The sequence below is a fragment of the Hyla sarda genome, chromosome 6, assembly GCF_029499605.1.
Source record: "Hyla sarda isolate aHylSar1 chromosome 6, aHylSar1.hap1, whole genome shotgun sequence".
NCBI lineage: Eukaryota > Metazoa > Chordata > Amphibia > Anura > Hylidae > Hyla > Hyla sarda.
This window is the reverse complement of record NC_079194.1, coordinates 224,648,579-224,669,114: the sequence shown is the minus strand read 5'-3', so window position 1 is coordinate 224,669,114 and position 20,536 is coordinate 224,648,579. Positions and strand designations below refer to the sequence as shown.

Here is a 20,536-nt window from a genome sequence, read left to right as displayed (position 1 = left end):
GATGGCCCCAACATACAAAAGCATCGTATGTTGATGCTGCCTTCACCATGCGATGGCCTCTGAGAAGCCATCGCACGTTGAAATTATCGTATGTCGGGGCCATCGTAGGTCGAGGGGTCACTGTACTCTTCCAGACTATCCCAGAATAGAACACCCGAGGACTGCCCTTTTTTCTGTTTCAATTCCAATCCCTGGCATGATCTGATGTTGAGCATTGAAAGATGCTACTACACACAGGGCATCACCAATGCCAAGGTAACCATATGATGCCCAGAGAGTATTGTGCACAGGTCATATTGTAATTAATAGGACACATGCACAATACCATGTAGGTGTTGTACGGTCTCTTCAGGCAACTGTGCCACCCAATGTGTAGTAGCCCCTCTCTACGTTCATTGGCCAAATAGGTGGGAGATCAGAACTCATGTTTTCTGGGGAATCCCACAACTGACCTCTTACGGACTATAATGTAACCTACCATCACAGTTGTGACACAATCTGTTTGTATTGGCTTGTTGTTACATTGGCAGAACACTCTAGGTAGGTATTGATCTCCCAGCAGTTACATCATTTATATCTATAGAACTATATTAAGTTTGCTTATTCACTTACAGTTTTATTGTTTAAGTGCATCAGTCACTCTGAGAGGTTGATAGCACAAATATTCACCTGACTGTAATACTGACCACACAAAACCCATATAAAATTGTGTTAGAGCAGCAGTCTTCAAACTGTGGCCCTCCAGATGCTGCAAAACTACAACTCCCAGCATGCCCGGACAGCCAACGGCTGTCCGGGCATGCTGGGAATTGTAGTTTTGTAACATCTGGAGGGCCACAGTTTGAAGACCAATGTGTTAGAGGAACCAATGCAGATAAATAGAAACGACACGAGTTCATTGTCCCGCACCTAAACTATTCCTTAAAGGGGTACTCCATATTTGGTTGTTAAAGGGGTACTCCATATTTGGTTGTTAAAAGGAGTACTCCGCTGCTCAGTGTTTGGAACAAACTGTTCCCAAGACTGGAGCCGGGAGCTTGTGACTTCATAGCTACGCCCCCTCAATGCAAGTCTATGGGAGGGGGCGTGACAGCCGTAAGGACCCCCCATAGACTTGCATTGACTGGGTGGGGTGCGACGTAATGAGGGGGCGGGGCTATGACATCAAGCGCTACCGGCTCCAGTGTTGGGAACAGTTTGTTCCAAACGCTGAGCAGCGGAGTACCCCTTTAACAACCAAATATGATCACTTCTTACCAATCCATTTATCCTGAGCAAATTCACAAACCAGCCATAAAAAGACATGGCCACTTTCTTCTAAAAGCAGCTGGCTGAGTTATTTCTGGTGTTGCAGCTCCGTTCTGTTGCAGTGAATAGGACTGAGTTGCAATACCACACCCAACCTGTGGACAGGCCTGACAAAAAAAATGAAACAACCATGTGCAATGCCTTTCAATTGATTTCTGTTTGAAGTCCTTGCACATGTTGATAACTCCCAGCAGGTTTCCCACTGCGGGAGATCCGTTTCGAGTTTTACCACTATTCACTTCAATTGGTCTGCCATCAATATGCATATCTGCTGCTAGTGCAGATTCATGTGGACTCATTGAAGTGAATGGCAACAAAACTCGCTGCGAGTTTATCTAATCTTTGGACCATCCAATCTTGAAAGACCTGGCAGTAAAAGTACATTTTCTTGGCAGCTTTGCCACTGTAGAAGTTAAAGGGGTACTCTGGTGGAAAACTTTTTATTTTTTATTTTTTTTTTTTAAATCAACTAGTGCCAGAAAGTTAAACAGATTTGTAAATGACTTCAATTAAATCTTTACCCTTCCAGTACTTTTTAGCTGCTGTATGCTACAGAGGAAATTCTTATCTTTTTGAATTTCTTTTTTGTCTTGTCCGTAGTGCTCTCTGTTGACACCTCCTGTCAGTGTCAGGAACTGTCCAGAGCAGCATAGGTTTGCTATGAGGATTTTCTCCTGCTCTGAACAGTTCCTGATACGGGCATCAGGTGTCAGCAGAGAGCACTGTGGACAAGACAAAAAAGAAATTCAAAATGAAAAGAATTTCCTCTCTAGCATAAAGCTGCTAAAACATACTGGCAGGGTATATATTTTTTAATAGAAATAATTTACAAATCTGTTTAACTTTCTGGCACCAGTTGATTTAAAAAAATAAAAATGTTTTCCCCCGGAGTACCCCTTTAAGCATCACACGGTTTCCAATGGGATGTCTGTGTAGTCCAAGACAGAACAGGACCTCTAGAGTGAGAGACGCTCTTTATCATTTCAGTCCATTCAGAAGAAGAGATTACTCTGCGGAAAAAAGAAAATCCACTGCAAATGTTATTAATTGTGCTACATCTGTCCACAGGCTGTGAGTTATTGCAGGTTAGTGTCATTCAATAGAGTTTGGCTTCAATGTAACACATAACCGGTGGTCAGGGGTGATACTGTTCTTACCCCCTTTTGTATTACATTCTCTAAATGATGACCTTTTAGTTATCAGCTGACCACCATGGGTCCCATAGTTGTGAGTGACCACTACAGTAGAAATGTGGTAGTATCTGGTTCTTATACAAATACAGTGATCCCTCCACTTACAATGGCCTCAACATACAATAGTTTCAACATACGATAGTCTTTTCTGGACCAGTGTAAGTTGAAACCAGACTCAACATACAATGTACAGACAGTCCAGATCTGTGAAACTTGTCAATGGCTGGAAGAACCGACCAATCAGAATGGACATTCACTGGTAAAACCCCTGTATTACTGAAGCGTATGCACTGACTGATGTCTGGTAGTGCCCCCTACAGTACAGGGAGGTATTACATGTTCTGTACACTTTACCTGTACCAGGGTTAGCTTCTCCTTTGGACACCAGGTGAGGGAGACTCCATTACTTTTTTAGGACATTGCCTGTACTGTACAGGACCCCGAAGAAGCTCCTGTCCTCTACATAGACCAGTGTTTCCCAAGCAGGGTGCCCCCAGCTGTTGCAAAACTACAACTCCCAGCATGCCCGGACAGCCTTTGGCTGTCCGGGCATGATGGTAGTTATAGTTTTGCAACAGCTGGAGGCTCCCTGCTTGGGAAACGCTGACATAGACAGTGATTACAGCTCCTAGCAGCTCTTTCTTTCTTTTATATGGAAGAACTTGCTTTATCTGTATTAGTTATCTACTTATTTTTCTTGACTTTTTCCTATTTTTGGATGACATTTTGGTGCCATTAGAACAAATTACCAGGTTTCCATAGAGTTCTGGTCTCAACATACAATGATTTCAACATACAATGGTTGTCCCAGAACCAGTTAATATTGTAACTTGAGGGACCACTGTACATGGTCCACAAATTCCTCCAGAGCAATTCCTCCCCGTTTCCCAACCAGGGTGCCTCCAGGTGTTGCAAAACTACAACTCCCAGCATGCCCGGACAGCAAAAGGCTGCCAAAGGCTGTCCAGGCATGCTGGGAGTTTGTTTTACAACATCTGGAGGCACCCTGGTAGTATAGGATTTCCAGTGCTAACTGCCCAGCTATGTAATTCTGCTATAAGACCGAATACTTGATGTCTATATTGGGGGGGAGATTTATCAAAACCTGTGCAAAGGAAAAGTTGCCCAGTTGCCCATGGCAACCAATCGGATTGCTTCTTTCATTTTTCACAGGCCTTCATAAAAATGAAAGAAGCAATCTGATTGGTTGCTATGGGCAACTGGGCAAGTTTTCCTCTGCACAGGTTTTGATAAATCTCCCCCATTGTTTATAGATCCCTTATGACATAATGGGGGGAGATTTATCAAAACCTGTCCAGAGAAAAAGTTGCCCATAGCAACCAATCGGATCACTTCTTTCATTTTTAACAAGGCCTCTGCAAAATGAAAGAAGCGATCTGATTGGTTGTTATGGGCAACTGGGCAACTGTTCCTTTTCACCGGTTTTGATGAATCTCCCCCATTGTACTTATATGCATAGGTAAGCACATTTTCTCCTATTAGTTGGGGGTCTAGAAAAAGTTTTAGTCTCAAACCTCCAGTTTCAGCTACTCCTCTGCCGGTAAAGCTGGAGCGGCACGACAATACATACATTAATAAAATGCGTTTATAACTTATAACTCTGTTTATAGCAATACACAGACAGTCATTGTGCTCAGAATGTGGACATTAGTTTTGGGGTAACATTTTCTCCAATGGGTTCCTTTGTTGTGGAGAGAGTAACATTCATAAATATTCATATCAATCACATAGCTGTTTGTGGAGGCAGCTGGAAATCCATCGGCCCTGTGTGCATTGTCGTTGTGATTGTAGGTAAACAAAGGGCAATGTGTTCTTCATAAGATCTTTATCTAGGTTATATCTTTCTATCTCTCTTCAAGGAGCCAATGTCTAAAATCCACAATGGTTGGTGACAGTTGACGTACGTGGACGTGTATCACTGTCCTTATTCCATTGTCCAAATTTTTGTATAGGTCAGAAAAGCCAATGCACAATGTACACTGCTCAAAAAAATAAAGGGAACACGTAAACAACACAATGTATCTCCAAGTCAATCACACTTCAGTGAAATCACACTGTCCACTCAGGAAGCAACACTGATTGACAATCAATTTCACATGCTGTTGTGCAAATGGAACAGACAACAGGTGGATATTATAGACAATTAACAAGACATCCCCCAATAAAGGAGTGGTTCTGTAGGTGGTGACCACAGACCACTTCTTAGTTCCTATGCTTCCTGGCTGATGTTTTGGTCACTTTTGAATGCTGGCGGTGCTTTCACTCTAGTGGTAGTATGAGACAGAGTCTACAACCCACATAAGTGGCTCAGTTAGTGCAGCTCATCCAGGATGGCACATCAATGTGAGCTGTGGCAGGAAGATTTGCTGTGTCTGTCAGCGTACTGTCAAGAGCATGGAGGCGCTACCAGGAGACGTGGAGGAGGCCGTAGGATGGCAACACCCCAGCAGCAGGACCGCTACCTCTGCCTTTGTGCAAGGAGGAGCACTGCCAGAGCCCTGCAAAATGACCTCCAGCTGGCCACAAATGTGCATGTGTCCACTCAAATGGTCAGAAACAGACTCCATGGGGGTGGTATGAGGGCCCCGACGTCCACAGGTGGGGGATGTGCTTACAGCCCAGCACCGTGCAGGACGTTTGGCATTTGCCAGAGAAAACCAAGAATGGCAAATTCTCCACTGGCGCTCTGTGCTCTTCACAGATGAAAGCAGGTTCACTCTGACCACATGTGACAGATGTGACAGAGTCTGGAGACGCCATGGAGAACGTTCTGCTGCCTGCAACATCCTCCAGCATGACTGGTTTGGCGGTGGGTCAGTAATGGTGGGGGGTTGCATTTCTTTGAGGGGGCCGCACAGCCCTCCATGTGCTTGCCAGAGGCTGCCTGACTGCCATTAGGTACCAACATGAGATCCTCAGACCCCTTGTGAGACCATATGCTGGCCCTGGGTTCCTCCTAATGCAAGACCATGCTAGACCTCATGTGGCTGGAGTGTGTCAGCAGTTCCTGCAAGAGGAAGGCATTGATGCTATGGACTGGCCGCCCGTTCCCCAGACCTGAATCCGACCGAGCACATCTGGGACATCATGTCTCGCTCCATCCACCAACACCACGTTGCACCACAGACTGTCCAGGATCATGCCCAAGCATTGTAGGGAGGTCATACGGGCACGTGGAGGTCACACACACTACTGAGCCTCATTTTGACTTGTTTTAAGGACATTACATTAAAGTTGGATCAGCCTGTAGAGTGGTTTTCCACTTCAATTTTGAGTGTGACTCCATATCCAGACCTCCATGGGTTGATAAATTTGATTTCCATTAATAATTTGTGTGATTTTGTTGTCCGCACATTCATCTATGTAAAGACAAAAGTAGTTCATTCATTCATATCTAGGATGTGTTATCTTAGTGTTTATTTATTTATTTATTTATTTATTTTTGAGCAGTGTATATTAAGATATAATTGGCTGTAGGGCTGCAACATTTTAATGTATATAATCTATAACAAGATTCATTGTTAAAGAATCCCATCATTGATTTATCGATTTGTTGTTAAGCAAAAAACGAGTTACAAATGTCATAATTCCGGCATTATGACATTAGTAACTTATTTTTTTTGGGTCAGCACTGCACTTCTGCAGGGGGCACTGTGCTACGCCTGCTCCCAGCCCTAGAATATGAAGTTACAGTGCTGTGATGCCATATTCCCTGCCAGGAGCTCTAATTGGTCAATCAATGTCAACCAAAGCTCCCTGTGGGGAATATGAAATCACCGCACAGTAACTTCATATTCCCCGCTTGGAGCCGGGGCGCAAAGAGCAGTGCATGCCTCACCTCCATACAAGGCACCATCAGTTAGGGCATAATACAATCTCCTTTTCCTTACTTTGTTAGTCCCGCATGATTGACATGCGGGCCCCATGCTGGGAGCGGGTTAGGCCGGCTGTTCACAAACATTACAAGACAGCACGAATATAACTTCACAAATTGCGGGCAAAGTAAGGAAATGGACCTTCTCTTAGATCGGATTATGCCCTAACTGATGTGCCTGCACCTCCGTACCTCATAAGGAGGGGACAGTTTTGCTTCAAATGCTAAGTTATGGTTTCCGAACCAGGGAGCCTCCAGCTGTTGCAAAACTACAACTCCCAGCATGCTCGGACAGCCAAAGGCTGTGCGGGCATGCTGGAAGTTGTAGTTTTGCAACAGCTGGAGCAGTCCAGGTTTGGAAACACTGTGCCAAATAACAATAGGGTTGTGGGGGGAAACGTGAAAAACCTTGTTCGCTTGTTTTTATATGCCTACTCTACATATTATTGAAGTAAAGTCCCCAAAAAAACTTTTTGGGTCTTTGACGTTTTACCCTGATTTAGCGATTAATCGATTAATTTATTGGAAACTAATCGATTGTGCAATTAATGGTTTGTTGCAGCCCTAGTTGGCGGTAGTATACAGTCAGCCTGTACTATGTATACCTGGGTGCTCAACTAATATCTGCATGTGCTATTGTAAAAAGTCTACATCACATATATAGAACAAAGGATCATAAACAGTACCATAACAACTACCTAGTTACAATGGGGAAAACCAGGTTAAAGGGCCCAGATATAATTGGTACATCATTATGCCCTGCTGCTACAACAACTGCCAATAAAGCCCAAATCTCTGTACGGACAATATCATGCTCACTTTGCTATGTTTTATGGGAATCTCCCGAAATAGGGGTGGTCCCCTTCAGTAAGGACTGTAGAGTATGTGTGAAATGGTTAGTTTAGTTTATGGGCCTTTAACCCCTTAAGGACCAAGCCCATTTTCACCTTAAGGACCAGGCCAATTTTATTTTTGCGTTTTTGTTTTTTCCTCCTCGCCTTCTAAAATCCATAACTTTTATATTTCTATCTACAGACCCATATAAGGGCTTGTTTTTTGCGTGACCAATTGTACTTTGTATTATAACCTCTCATTTTACCATAAAATGTACGGCGAACCCAAAGAAAAAATTTTTAGGGAGGAAAACCAAAATTTTGCACATTTTGGAGGGGTTCGTTTTCACACTGTACAATTTACGGTAAAAATTACATGTTTATTTATTCTGTGGGTCAATACGATTAAAATGATACCCATGGCTAGATACTTTATTTTTTTACCGCTTAAAAAAAATGCCGTGACCTTTTTTTTTTTATCATGGCATCTGAGGGGTTAATGGCGGACATCTGCACGATCGCGGATGTCGGCCATTACGGGCGGGTCCCCGGCTGCTGATAGCAGCCGGAACCTGCCGTGTATGATGCGAGCACCGTTCCGATGCTCGCGGTCATACACAGGACGTAAATGTACGTCCTGGTTCGGGAAGTCCCACCAAACCAGGACGTACATTTACGTCTGTGGTCGTTAAGGGGTTAAAGGCGTTGTCCTGCCCAACAAAATGTTTAGTTACAGAAGTGTTTTCCAACCAGGGTGCCTCCTTTGGCCTCAGTCTCCAGTCCTGACTGGACAACGCTCCATACTTTTATATCAACATGCAGGAAATGCCCACTTAACCATTTACTGGCAGTAGCAAGTCAGCTAGATCATGAACTATACTAGATGCGCAATTATTATTTATTAGTATGTTCATTGTTTCAATGTTCTGGTCTGCATTAGATGTTGCGTAATATGGGCACAGGAAGGTTCTACCCCTAAATGCCAGACTGTGGCTCTGTAATAGAAGGTTCAACCTGGAGGGCCCAGAAGTAACTGGATAGATGGGAAAACCTGCTTGTGTTTACTAAGTTAAAGGGATACTCCAGTGGAAAAAATTTTTTATAAATCAACTGGAGCCAAAAAGTTAAACAGATTTGTAAATTACTTTTATTTTTTAAATATCAATCCTTCCAGTACTTATCAGCTTCTGTATGCTCCACAGGAGGTTCTTTTCTTTTTGAATTAATTTTTTGTCTTACCACAGTGCTCTCTGCTGACACCTCTGTCCATGTCAGGAACTGTCCAGAGCAGGATAGTTTTGCTATGGGGATTTGCTACTAAACTGTGCTGCGGCATGGCAGGGTTATGAAGCGAGCTCAGGAGCTGAGCTCACATCATACCCGCATGGTCCCGGCTGCTATCAGCAGCCAGGACCTGTGGCTAATCCGGAAATCACCGTTCAGGCAGATGTCCGACATTAACTCTTTAGACGCGGCTATCAAAGTTGATCGCCACGTCGAAAGTGAAAGCTTCTTGGCAGCTCAGTCGGGCTGATCCGGACCATCGTGGTTAAAATGCGATGTCCCGATCAGCTAGGGCGCATCAGGAGGGTGCCTTAACTGCCTCCTCCAGGTTTGAGCAATCGACCGCTGATAACACTGATCAATGCAATGGCATTGATCAGTGTATCGAATCAATGTACTGCATGTTATAGTCCCCTAAGGGGGCTATTACATTGCAAAAAAATAAAAAAAAGTTAATAATGATTTAACCCCTTCCCTCATAAAAATCTGAATCCCCTTTTCCCATAAAAAAAAACTGTAAATAAAAATAAACATGTGGTATCGTTGCATGCGTAAATGTCCGAACTATAAAATCTTTTATTAAACCGCACGGTCAATTGCGCATGCACAAAAAAATTCCAAAGTCCAAAATAGCGTATTTTTGGTAACTTTTTATACCATAAAAAAATGAACAAAAAGTCTGAGCAAAACAAAAATGGTACCGAAAACTTCAGATCACGGCGCAAAAAATGAGCCCTCATACCACCCCGTACATGGAAAAATAATAAAGTTATAAGGGTCAGAAGATGACCATTTTATACATATTAATTTTCCTGCATGTAGTTATGAATTTTTCCAGAAGACAAAATCAAACCTATATAAGTAGGGTATCATTTTAACCGTATTGACCTACAGAATAAAGATAAGGTGTCATTCTTACCGAAAAATTTACTGCATAGAAATGAAAGCCCCCAAAATTTACAAAATTGCATTCTTTCTTCAATTTTGTCGTACAATGATTTTTTTTTATTTTTTTTTGCCGTTTTGGTAAAGTTACTTATGTCATTACAAACTAGAATTGATGGTTCAAAATATAAGCCATCATATGGATTTTTAGGTGCAAAATTCAAAGGGTTATGATTTTTAAAATGTAAGGAGGAAAAAATGAAAGTGCAAAAACGGAAAAATGCTGTCCTTAAGGGGTTAATCATTAAAAGATATGGACTTGTGAAAGGTTTACACACACTTCGTCTTAATGCCATTCATTCTTAAAGGTAGGCACCACTATCGTAAAGGAAACCTTTCGTAAGAGTTTTGCTCTCTGAACGGCCACCTCTAGCTTACAGTTCTGTCCCTGTGCTTACTGGCTGTTCTTATTAGCTAAAGCAGATTCTGTATTTTGTTATAAAAAGAACTTTAATCCCTGTGCGTGCCATATACTAATAACCTTTTTACAGTCAAGGAGGTGGATACACTCGAGAGGTCAAGCTGGCCATGTTTTCATCCCATCCTATCTGGCTTGATACATGTTCCCCAATATAAGCCTGTCTGAAATGTTGTGCATGAGCCATTGTCTTCTAGTTCTCCTCTTCTGATAGTGGTGCCTTCTGCAGCATGTACAGTGAAGCTGGATGTATTTACCTTGGTTTTGTCAGCACACGTGTCGTGGCCACAACATCATTGCCTTCTGTAGAAACCAGAATAAATGAACTGTAAAAGCAAAATTCAGTGCACTGGTGTCCATAACCTTTAGGGTAGGGTCACACGTGCCGTATTGTGCTGCATATTTCCCTACCTGTAGAAGTCAATGGGTAGCAAAATCAGCTGCATTGACTTCAGTGGGTAGAAAAATATGCAGCAGCAAAATTCGGCATGTGTGACCCTGCCATTAAAAGTAGTTTTTCAACGAAGGGAAAAGATGGCTGCCCTTCCATCCCTAGCCTGTTTGCAGCCAGTGGAGATGGTTGGCTGCTGAAAACAGCCAAAACAGTGGTTTTACACAATTTTTCGTAACTCTCATTGACATTAATGGGTGGTGTGCTAATAGCGAAGCAGAAGGGGCTATGCTGTTTACAAAAGTTGTGTAAGGCTGGGTTCACACTACGTTTTTGCCATACTGTTTTCAATCCGTTTTTCTAAAGAAAACCGTATGGCAAAAAAACGGATGGAACAGTATGGAAAAAGTAAACCGTATGCGTTTTTAAACAGTATACTGTTTTTAAAAGTGCATACAGTTCCGTCAGTTTTTATTTTAAAAAAACCCATACGTTTTTGAAAATTTTGTCCATTTTTAATGGGAGGGGTCTTGGGTGGGGACTTTAGGATGCAAATGCGCATGTGCAAAGTAAAAACGTATACGTTTTTCCCGTATGGAACCGTATACATGTGCGTTTCCCATTGACGTCCATGTTTAAAAAAAACGTATGCGGTTGCAGTACTTTTTTAAACCGGAGTCAAAACCGTGGTTGACCACAATTTTGTCTCCGGTTTAAAAACCGTACTGCAACCGCATACGTTTTTTTTTAACATGGACGTCAATGGGATACGCACATGTATACGGTTCCATACGGGAAAAACGTATACGTTTTTACTTTGCACATGCGCATTTGCATCCTAAAGTCCCCACCCAAGACCCCTCCCATTAAAAATGGACAAAATTTTCTAAAACGTATGGGTTTTTTTAAAATAAAAACTGACGGAACTGTATGCACTTTTAAAAACAGTATACTGTTTAAAAACGCATACGGTTTACTTTTTTCCATACTGTTCCATCCGTTTTTTTGCCATACGGTTTTCTTTAGAAAAACGGATTGAAAACAGTATGGCAAAAACGTAGTGTGAACCCAGCCTAACACTGCCAATTTGTCTTTTTTCTGGTGCCTGACCATTTCCACTAGGATAACAAAGTTGGAGGTTTCCAAACAGCATGTTGATATTTGCCCATGATGAATTTTACTTTGTTCTTTAACCTCTTAAGGACCAGGCACGTACTCATACGTTCGTGGGAATTTCGGTCCCCGCCGCCCGCCGGGCAGGGACCGGACCGGGGTGACTGCGGATATCGCATCAGATCCCCCCCCCCCCCATATGTCGGCGATCGCCGCAAATCGCAAGTGAATTCACACTTGCGATTTGCGCAATTACGGGTCATTACGGGTCATGGTGACCCAGTGACCCGGAATATAAGGGGGATCGCGGGTGTCTAAGACACCCACGATCCCCCTGAAGAGATAGGAGTGAGGTGGCAGGGGTGCCACCTCTCCTATCCCAGCTATTGGTGGTCTAGACGCGACCACCAATAGCAGATCGGGGGCGGGGGGGTTAACTTTAGTTTTCCCTGTCCTACCCACCCACAATAGGCGGGGCAGGACGGGGAAACGACGGGGACCGGAGTCGAAGTCCACTTACCAATCGGCGTCGGATATCGGCTGGGCGGCGATGTCGTGCAGCAGGCTCCCTGGATCCGACGGAAGCCGGTAAGTTGCCTAGCAACATCTGGAGGGCTGCAGTCCGAGACCACTATATAGTGGTCTCTATACTGTAGCACTCCAAATGTTGCAAAACTACAACTCCCAGCATGCCCAGACAGCTGTTTGGGCATGCTGGGAGTTGTAGTTTTGCAACAGCTGGAGGGCTACAGTTTGAGACCACTATATGGTAGTCTCTGAACTATAGCTCTCCAGATCTTGCAAAACTACAACTCCTAGCATGCCCACACAACTGTTTGCTGTCTGGACAAGCTGGGATTTGTAGTTTTGCAGCATCTGGAGGGCCACAGTTTGCAGTGGTCTCTATACTGTAGCTCTCCAGATGTTGCAAAACTGCAAATCCCAGCATGCTGGGAGTTGTAGTTGTGATCCCTCCAGCTGTTGCATAACTACATCTCCCAGCATGCCCTTCGGTGATCAGTACATGCTGGGAGTTGTAGTTTTGCAACAGCTGGAGGCACACTGGTTGGAAAATATTGAGTTAGATAACAGAACCTAACTGAAGGTTTTCCAACCAGTGTGCCTCCAGCTGGTGCAAAAGTACAACTCCCAGCCTGCATGGTCTAACAGTTCATGCTGGGAGTTGTAGTTTTGAAACAGCTGGAGGTTTGCCCCCCCATGTGAACGTACAGGGTACATTCACACAGGCAGGTTTACAGTAAGTTTTCTGCTTCAAGTATGAGCTGCGGCAAATTTTTGCCGCAGTGCAGACTCCTAGCAGGGAACTCACTGTAAACCTCCGCCTGTTGCAAAACAACAACTCCCAGCATTTCTGGACAGCCACTGACTGTCCAGGCATGCTGGGAGTTTAGCAACAGCTGGAGGCACCCTGTTTGGGAATCACTGGCGTAGAATACCCCTATGTCCACCCTTGTGCAATCCCTAATTTAGTCCTCAAATGCGCATGGCGCTCTCTCACTTCGGAGCCCTGTCGTAGTTCAAGGAAACAGTTTAGGGCCACATATGAGGTATTTCCGTACTCGGAAGAAATTACACTACAAATTTTGGGGGTCTTTTTCTCCTTTCACCCCTTATGAAAAGGAAAAGTTGGGGTCTACACCAGCCTGTTAGTGTAAAAAATATATATATTTTTACACTAACATGCTGGTGTTGCCCTTTACTTTTTATTTTCACAAGAGGTAAAAGGAAAAAAAGACCCCCAAAATTTGTAACACAATTGCTCCTGAGTACGAAAATACCCCATATGTGGGCGTAAAATGCTCTGCGGACGCACAACAAGGCTCAGGAGTGAGAGCGCACTATGTACATTTGAAGCCTAAATTGGTGATTTGCACAGGGGTGGCTAATTTTACAGCGGTTCTGACATAAACGCAAAAAAATAAATACTGACATGTGACCCCTCACGGAATGTAACAAGGGGTATAGTGAGCCTTAACACCCCACAGGTGTTTGACAAATTTTCCTTAAATTTGGATGGGAAAATGAAAAAAAATTATTTTTTTTCACAAAAATGCTGGTGTTACCCTAAATTTTTCATTTTCACAAGGGAAAATTGGAAAAAAAAGCCCCCCAAAATTTGTAACCCCATTTCTTCTGAGTAAGAAAATACCCCAAATGTGGATGTAAAGTGCTCTGTGGGTGCACTACAATGCTCAGAAGAGAGGGAGCGCCATTGGGATTTTGAAGAGAAAATGTGTCCAGAATTGAAGGCCACGTGTGTTTACAAAGCCCCCATAGTGCCAGAACAATGGACCCCCCAACATGTGACCCCATTTTGGAAACTACACCCCTCACGTAATGTAATAAGGGATGCAGTGAGCATTTACACCCCACAGGTGTCTGACAGATTTTTGGAACAGTGGTCCGTGAAAATGAAAAATTTTATTTTTCATTTGCTCAGCCTACTGTTCCAAAGATCTGTCAAATGCCAGTGGGGTGTAAATACTCACTGCACCCCTTATTAAATTCTGTGAGGGGTGTAGTTTCCAAAATGGGGTCACATGTGGGGGGGGGGGGGGGGTCCACTGTTCTGGCACCACGGGGGGCTTTCTAAATGCACATGGCCCCTGACTGCCATTCCAAACAAATTCACTCGTCAAAAGCTCAATGGCGCTCCTCCTCGTCTGAGCATTGTACTTCGACCGCAGGGCACTTGACGTCCACACATGGGGTATTTCCATACTCAGAAGAAATGGGGTTACAAATTTTGGGGGGTATTTTCTGCTATTAACCCTTGCAAAAATGTGAAATTTGGGGGGGAACACACATTTTAGTGAAACATTTTTTTTTTTACATATGCAAAAGTTGTGAAACACCTGTGGGGTATTAAGGCTCACTTAATTCCTTGTTACGTTCCTCAAGGGGTCTAGTTTCCAAAATAGTATGCCATGTGGGGGGGTTTAGCTGTTCTGGCATCATAGGGGCTTCCTAAATGCGACATGCCCCCCAAAAACCATTTCAGAAAAACGTACTCTCCAAAATCCCCTTATCGTTCCTTCGCTTCTGAGCCCTCTACTGCGCCCGCTGGACATTTTACATAGACATATGAGGTATGTGCTTACTCGAGAGAAATTGGGCTACAAATACAAGTATACAGTTTCTCCTTTTACCACTTATAAAATTTAAAAATTGGTCTACAAGAACATGCGAGTGTAAAAAATGAAGATTGTGAATTTTCTCCTTCACTTTGCTGCTATTCCTGTGAAACACCTAAAGGGTTAAAATGCTGACTGAATGTCATTTTGAATACTTTGGGGGGTGTAGTTTTTATAATGGGGTCATTTATGGGGTATTTCTAATATGAAGACCCTTCAAATCCACTTCAAACCTGAACTGGTCCCTGAAAAATAGTGAGTTTGAAAATTTTGTTAAAAGTTGGAAAATTGCTGCTGACCGTTGAAGCCCTCTGGTGTCTTCCAAAAGTAAAAACTTGTCACTTTTATGATGCAAACATAAAGTAGACATATTGTATATGTGAATCAAAAAAAAAATTTTGGGGGGGGGAATATCCATTTCCCTTACAAGCAGAGAGCTTCAAAGTTAGAAAAATGCTAAATTTTCAGTTTTTTCATCAAATTATGGGATTTTTCACCAAGAAAGGATGCAAGTTACCATAAAATTTACCAACATGTTAAAGTAGAATATGTCACGAAAAAACAGTCTCGGAATCAGAATGATAACTAAAAGCATTCCAGAGTTATTAATGTTTAAAGTGACAGTGGTCAGATGTTCAAAAAACGCTCTGGTCCTAAGGTGTAAAATGGCCTGGTCCTTAAGGGGTTAAAGGGGAACTACCAAAACCATGATATAAAAGCCCCTTCACTAAACTTCTAAGCTTCTTTCGTCTCTAAAAAGACCTCTAAAAAATGGAATCTGGTTGATATGGAAAACTGCACCACTTTTTCCCTATACAGATTTATCAAAACCTATCCAGAGGAAAAGTTGCTGAGTTGCCCATAGCAACCAATCAGATCGCTTCCTTCATTTTTCACAGGCCTTTTCAAAAATGAAAGTAATCTGGTTGCTATGGGCATCTCAGCAACTTTCTTCTCAGGTTTTCATAATTCTCCCCGTAGTGTTCAATAGTGTAACATAAATAAGTAGAGAACAGGAGATGTCTTTTAGAGTAGTCCTCGACCTCAGTATTTCCCAACCAGGGTGCCTCCAGCTGTTGAAAAATGACAACTCCCAGTATGCCCAGACAGCCAACAGCTGAAATCCATCATTATTGATTCTTGTTTCTCCAACAGCAGAAAACAAGAAGTGGTCAGACTGTCTCATACACATATACTTGTAGAACAATATGAAGAATTCTTTATATGTGAGAATTAGAGATAAGCGAACTTACAGTAAATTCGATTCGTCACGAACTTCTCGGCTCGGCAGTTGATGTCTTTTCCTGCGTAAATTAGTTCAGCCTTCAGGTGCTCCGGTGGGCTGGAAAAGGTGGATACATTCCTAGGACTGTATCCACCTTTTCCAGCCCACCGGAGCACTGGAAAGCTGAACTAATTTATGCAGGAAAAGACATCAACTGCCGAGCCGAGAAGTTCGTGACGAATCAAATTTACTTTAAGTTTGCTCATCTCTAGTGAGAATATATCTGTAGGGGCCCTAGTACACAGGGCCATTAATGGGCGAACAGCAAGTCAGCCAATGGACAAGCAACCAATTGATCATCGGCTGAATGGGTCCCACAATAGGCTTTAAACGAACGCCAATCTACAAGATTGTATACAGGCAGATCTCGGCACGTCTAATAGAGCCCTTTAAGTGTGAAGTGGATACTTAGAGATACATTTTATTCTTTCTACACAATATGGAGGATAAGTGAACAATGTGAATAACTTGTGTTTGATCATGTTATTTACACTGGGTACCTTGACATAAACTGATTATCTCCTAAGGTACTTTGCATGTCTTTGAATGTTTGTATGTAGATCAGATTAGCGACCGAAAACCAATGTGATAATTATAGGGACAAAACAATGAGTGTCACCAGAAAGCCCTGAGGCTGCACTTGTGGGGGCTGGAATTTACCACAACATATATATATATATATATATATATATATATATATATATATATATTGATCATACAACAAACACTCATTGACAAAAAATAATGCACCAAGAAGGAGTTATTGGGATAGAATGAAACCAAAAACCCTACAAAATCAACTCGGAAAAGCCTAAGGCCTTGTTCACACATCGGAATTTCCGTGCTGGATTCCGCACTGGAATATGGCACAAAGATTCCACTGCAGCAGAGTCCCATTGAATTCAACGGGATCCTGCTGCGCTGTGCACATGGCAGAATTTTCTGTGCAAGATGTTTCCGGAACGAAAATCCATCTTCTGTGTCCGCACAAAGAATGAACACGTGTCCGCTATAGACACGGAATGCATAGCCGCCTATGAGACGGTGCATTCCTGCGCGGTCCTAGCATCAGCATATTATGCCGGCATTCCGGAATGTCCGCATGGAGATTCTCCGTGCGGATATTCCTGCGTGTGAATATAGCCTCAGTAAATTAGGCTACTATGGATTTTCGGAGTAGATTTTATAGGGTTGTTTATATCGCATGTTGTGTCGTGCGGCAGAATTTCCATAAAAAAAAAAAAATTTTGAAAATATTAATTCAACTCTTTACCCAGAAAAACAAAAAAAATGGGGCGTGTCCTGACAGTTTGGAAAAATCCCAACAAATTTACTTATGTACCCACATAAAATGTGGGGGTTTAGAGCTATGAAAAACCTGACAGCTTAGAGCATGTTGGGAAATAAAAAAGAAAAAAGGAGGTAAAAGTGCAAAACGTAGGGAAAATGAGTAAATACCGTGGAAAAATATCTGTCGGGGGAAAAAAAAAATCATAAAGAAAACTACACTCCACTTTTAGTAAATGAGGGCCTATATGTGTAAATGTAGTAATGATATGTGGATATGTGGAATATATTAGAGTGTTCGGCACTGCTGGATGTTCCTGTTTCCTCTATGGCAGTGTTTCCCAACCAGGGTGCCTCCAGCTGTTGCAAAACTACGACTCCCAGCATGCCCGGACAGCCAAAGGCTGTCCGGGCATGCTGGGAGTTGTAGTTTTGAAACAGCTGGAGGCACCCTGGTTGGGTAACACTTCTCTATGGGGTAGGGTAAGCCGTAGCCAGACAGCTCTGGAAGCAGCTTATCGTTCCAAGAACAAAAGGGTCGGGCATTAAAAATCGAACACGCCCAACCCTTCTCTACATCGCCATCATTTGTTAGAGAGTTGGAAAGCTGCTATAGACTAGAGCAGTGTTTCCCAATCAGGGTGCCTCCAATATTGTTGCAAAACTACAACTTCCAGCATGCCCAGACAGCCTTTGGCTGTCTGGGCATGCTGGAAGTTGTAGTTTTGCAACAGCTGGAGGCACCCTGGTTAAGAGACACTGGACTATAATTTGCCAAACCCATTGCCTTTGGCTGCCTGGGCATGCTGGGAGTTGTAGTTTTGAAACAGCTGGAGGCACCCTGGTTGGGTAACACTGCTCTATGGGGTAGGGTAAGCCGTAGCCAGACAGCTTTTGGAAGCAGCTTATCGCTCCAAGAACAAAAGGGTTGGGCATTAAAAATCGAACACGCCCAACCCTTCACTACATCGCCATCATTTGTTAGAGAGTTGGAAAGCTGCTATACAGTAGACTAGAGCAGTGTTTCCCAATCGGGGTGCCTCCGATTGTTGCAAAACTACAACTGTCAGCATGCTGGGAGTTGTAGTTTTGCAACAGCTGGAGGCACCCTGGTTAAGAAACACTGGACTAGAATTTGCCAAACCTATCGACTTTGGCTGCCTGGGCATGCTGGGAGTTGTAGTTTAACAACAGCTGGAGGCACCCTGGTTGGGAAACACTGGACTAGAGTTTGCCAAACCCACCGACTGTCAATGGTGTATGGGAATCTCATAGTTGTTGCAGTTATCAGGAATCCTGCCCTTGGCAAATCTGTTTTTAACAATCTCTCTCACCATCAAATAAATGTTTTGGTATTTGCATAAGGGCTCAATTATAATAAAGGTCCATTTTTTTCTCAAACATACCTCAATGTATTCATAATTGTTTCATAATAAATTAAATGTGATGTGATAGGAGAATGTGCGGTTCGCGCCAAAAACAACAAAAAGCTTGGAAACTTTCACCATGGAACTTGTGAGTTTCCGTGTTATATTAAAGGGGTACTCCGGTGGAAAAAACTTTTTTTTATTTTTTTAATTAACTGGTGCCAGAAAGTTAAACAGATTTGTAAATTACTTCTATTAAAAATATTAATCCTTCTAGTACTTATTAGCTGCTGAATACTACAGAGGAAATTCTTTTCTTTTTCGAACACCGTGCTCTCTACTGACATTAGGACCACAGTTCTCTCTGCTGACGTCTCTGTCCATTTTAGGAACTGTCCAGAGCAGCATATGTTTGCTATGAGGATTTTCTCCTACTCTGGACAGTTCCTAATATGGACAGAGATGTCAGCAGAGAGCACTATGATCGTGATGTCAGCAGATAGCTCCGTGTTCCAAAAAGAAAATAATTTCCTCTGTAGTATTCAGCAGCTAATAAGTACTGGAAGGATTAAGATTTTTTAATAGAAGTAATTTACAAATCTGTTTAACTTTCTAACACCAGTTGATAAAAAAAAAAGTGTTTTCCACCGGAGTACCACTTTAAAAGACAAATCAACAGGGTTACTCTAGAGAAGTATTATATAGCTCAATGTTCTCTAACCTGTGGCGTCCCTACGACTCCCTGCACACCCAAAACAGCCATCTAGAGAAGGATTATGTGGGTCATGTAGGCCAGTGTCCCACAACCCCTTAATTCCCTGGTTGAACTTGATGGACATATGTCTTTTTTCGACCGTACTAACTATGTAACTATGTAACTATGTAATCTGGGGCAAAATGACAACTTCCAGCTTGCCCGCCCAAACGGCCCACATCTGTCAGGGCACGATGGGTGTCAGCATTTTACCTTAGCTAGAGAACCGCAAGTTGGGTAACATTGATGTTGGTTGTAGACACAAAGGCCAAACATGGTCTTTGTTGCCCTTAGCAGCCAATCAAATTTCTCACTATTCATTTTAGCAAAGCAGTTTAAGAAATGAAAGCTGAGCTCTGATTGGTTGCTATGGGCAACAGAAAGGTTGATAAAACTGGGCCAGAGTGGATTTTTTTTCCCTCTAAGGCTAGGGTCACACGTAATGGATCAGCATCGTATTTTACGCTGTGGATCCGCCGATGACCCGACACTATATTGTGCCTCCAGCTGTTCCCTTGTGTCCTGCTCGCAGCAGCAATGCACCACACCAAGCAGCCACACAGGGACTAGCGAGTCACCGTGGCCGCTCCGCGATGTCTGTGAGTGCACTGCGACTCGCTGAACCATGTGGCTGCTTAGAGCGGTTTCCGTGTGACCCTACCCTAAAGCTATTTTCACACTGACAGAACTTCTGCAGAATGGGGGAGATTTATCAAAATCTGTGCAGGAGAAAAGTTGCCCATAGCAACCAATGAGATCGCTTCTTTTGTTTTTCAAAGGCCTCTTTATAAATGAAAGAAGCAAGCCGATTGGTTGCTGCGGGCAACTGGTCAACTTTTCCTCTGCACAGGTTTTAATAAAGCTCCCTCAATGTCCGCACAAAATATTCCACAACAGCAGAGTCCCATTGATTTCAGTGGGATTCTGCTGCAGACACAGCAGAATTTCCACAACCGATGTTTCTGGCACGGAAAGTCAGATTCCGGCATCCACAGAAAGAATTGACTTGTTTATTCTTTCTGCAGATACCACAAGGAAATGCATTGCTGTCTATAAGATGGCGCATTTGCGGATTGTCCGTGCGGACGTTTTGCACATTTTTAGCCCATGTGAACCCGGCCTCGCTTTATTCTACCATAGAACATTTCCATTGTATACAAAGGAAATTACCAAAATAGTTAAAAGGTGCTTCAAACTGTTGCAGATTTTGCCTTAGCCATTCTTGGGTGTTCTTAGCTGTGCTTTGAGTCATTAACCTGTTAACTTTTCTCTGCCAAGTGTCAAATGATCTTCTATCACCTCCATCTG

General features: G+C 43.0%; 1 protein-coding gene across 1 annotated transcript in view; it reads left to right on the top strand.

Annotated features, from left to right (window-relative positions):
• The first annotated feature begins 3,866 nt into the window (after positions 1-3,866).
• The window catches only part of DEPDC7 (DEP domain containing 7), a 67,766-nt gene continuing 51,096 nt past the window's right edge, over positions 3,867-20,536 (top strand). The window contains exon 1 of the mRNA XM_056528422.1: positions 3,867-3,981. The gene's annotated coding sequence lies outside the window, so the exon portion shown is untranslated. The remainder of the gene's footprint in view (positions 3,982-20,536) is intronic.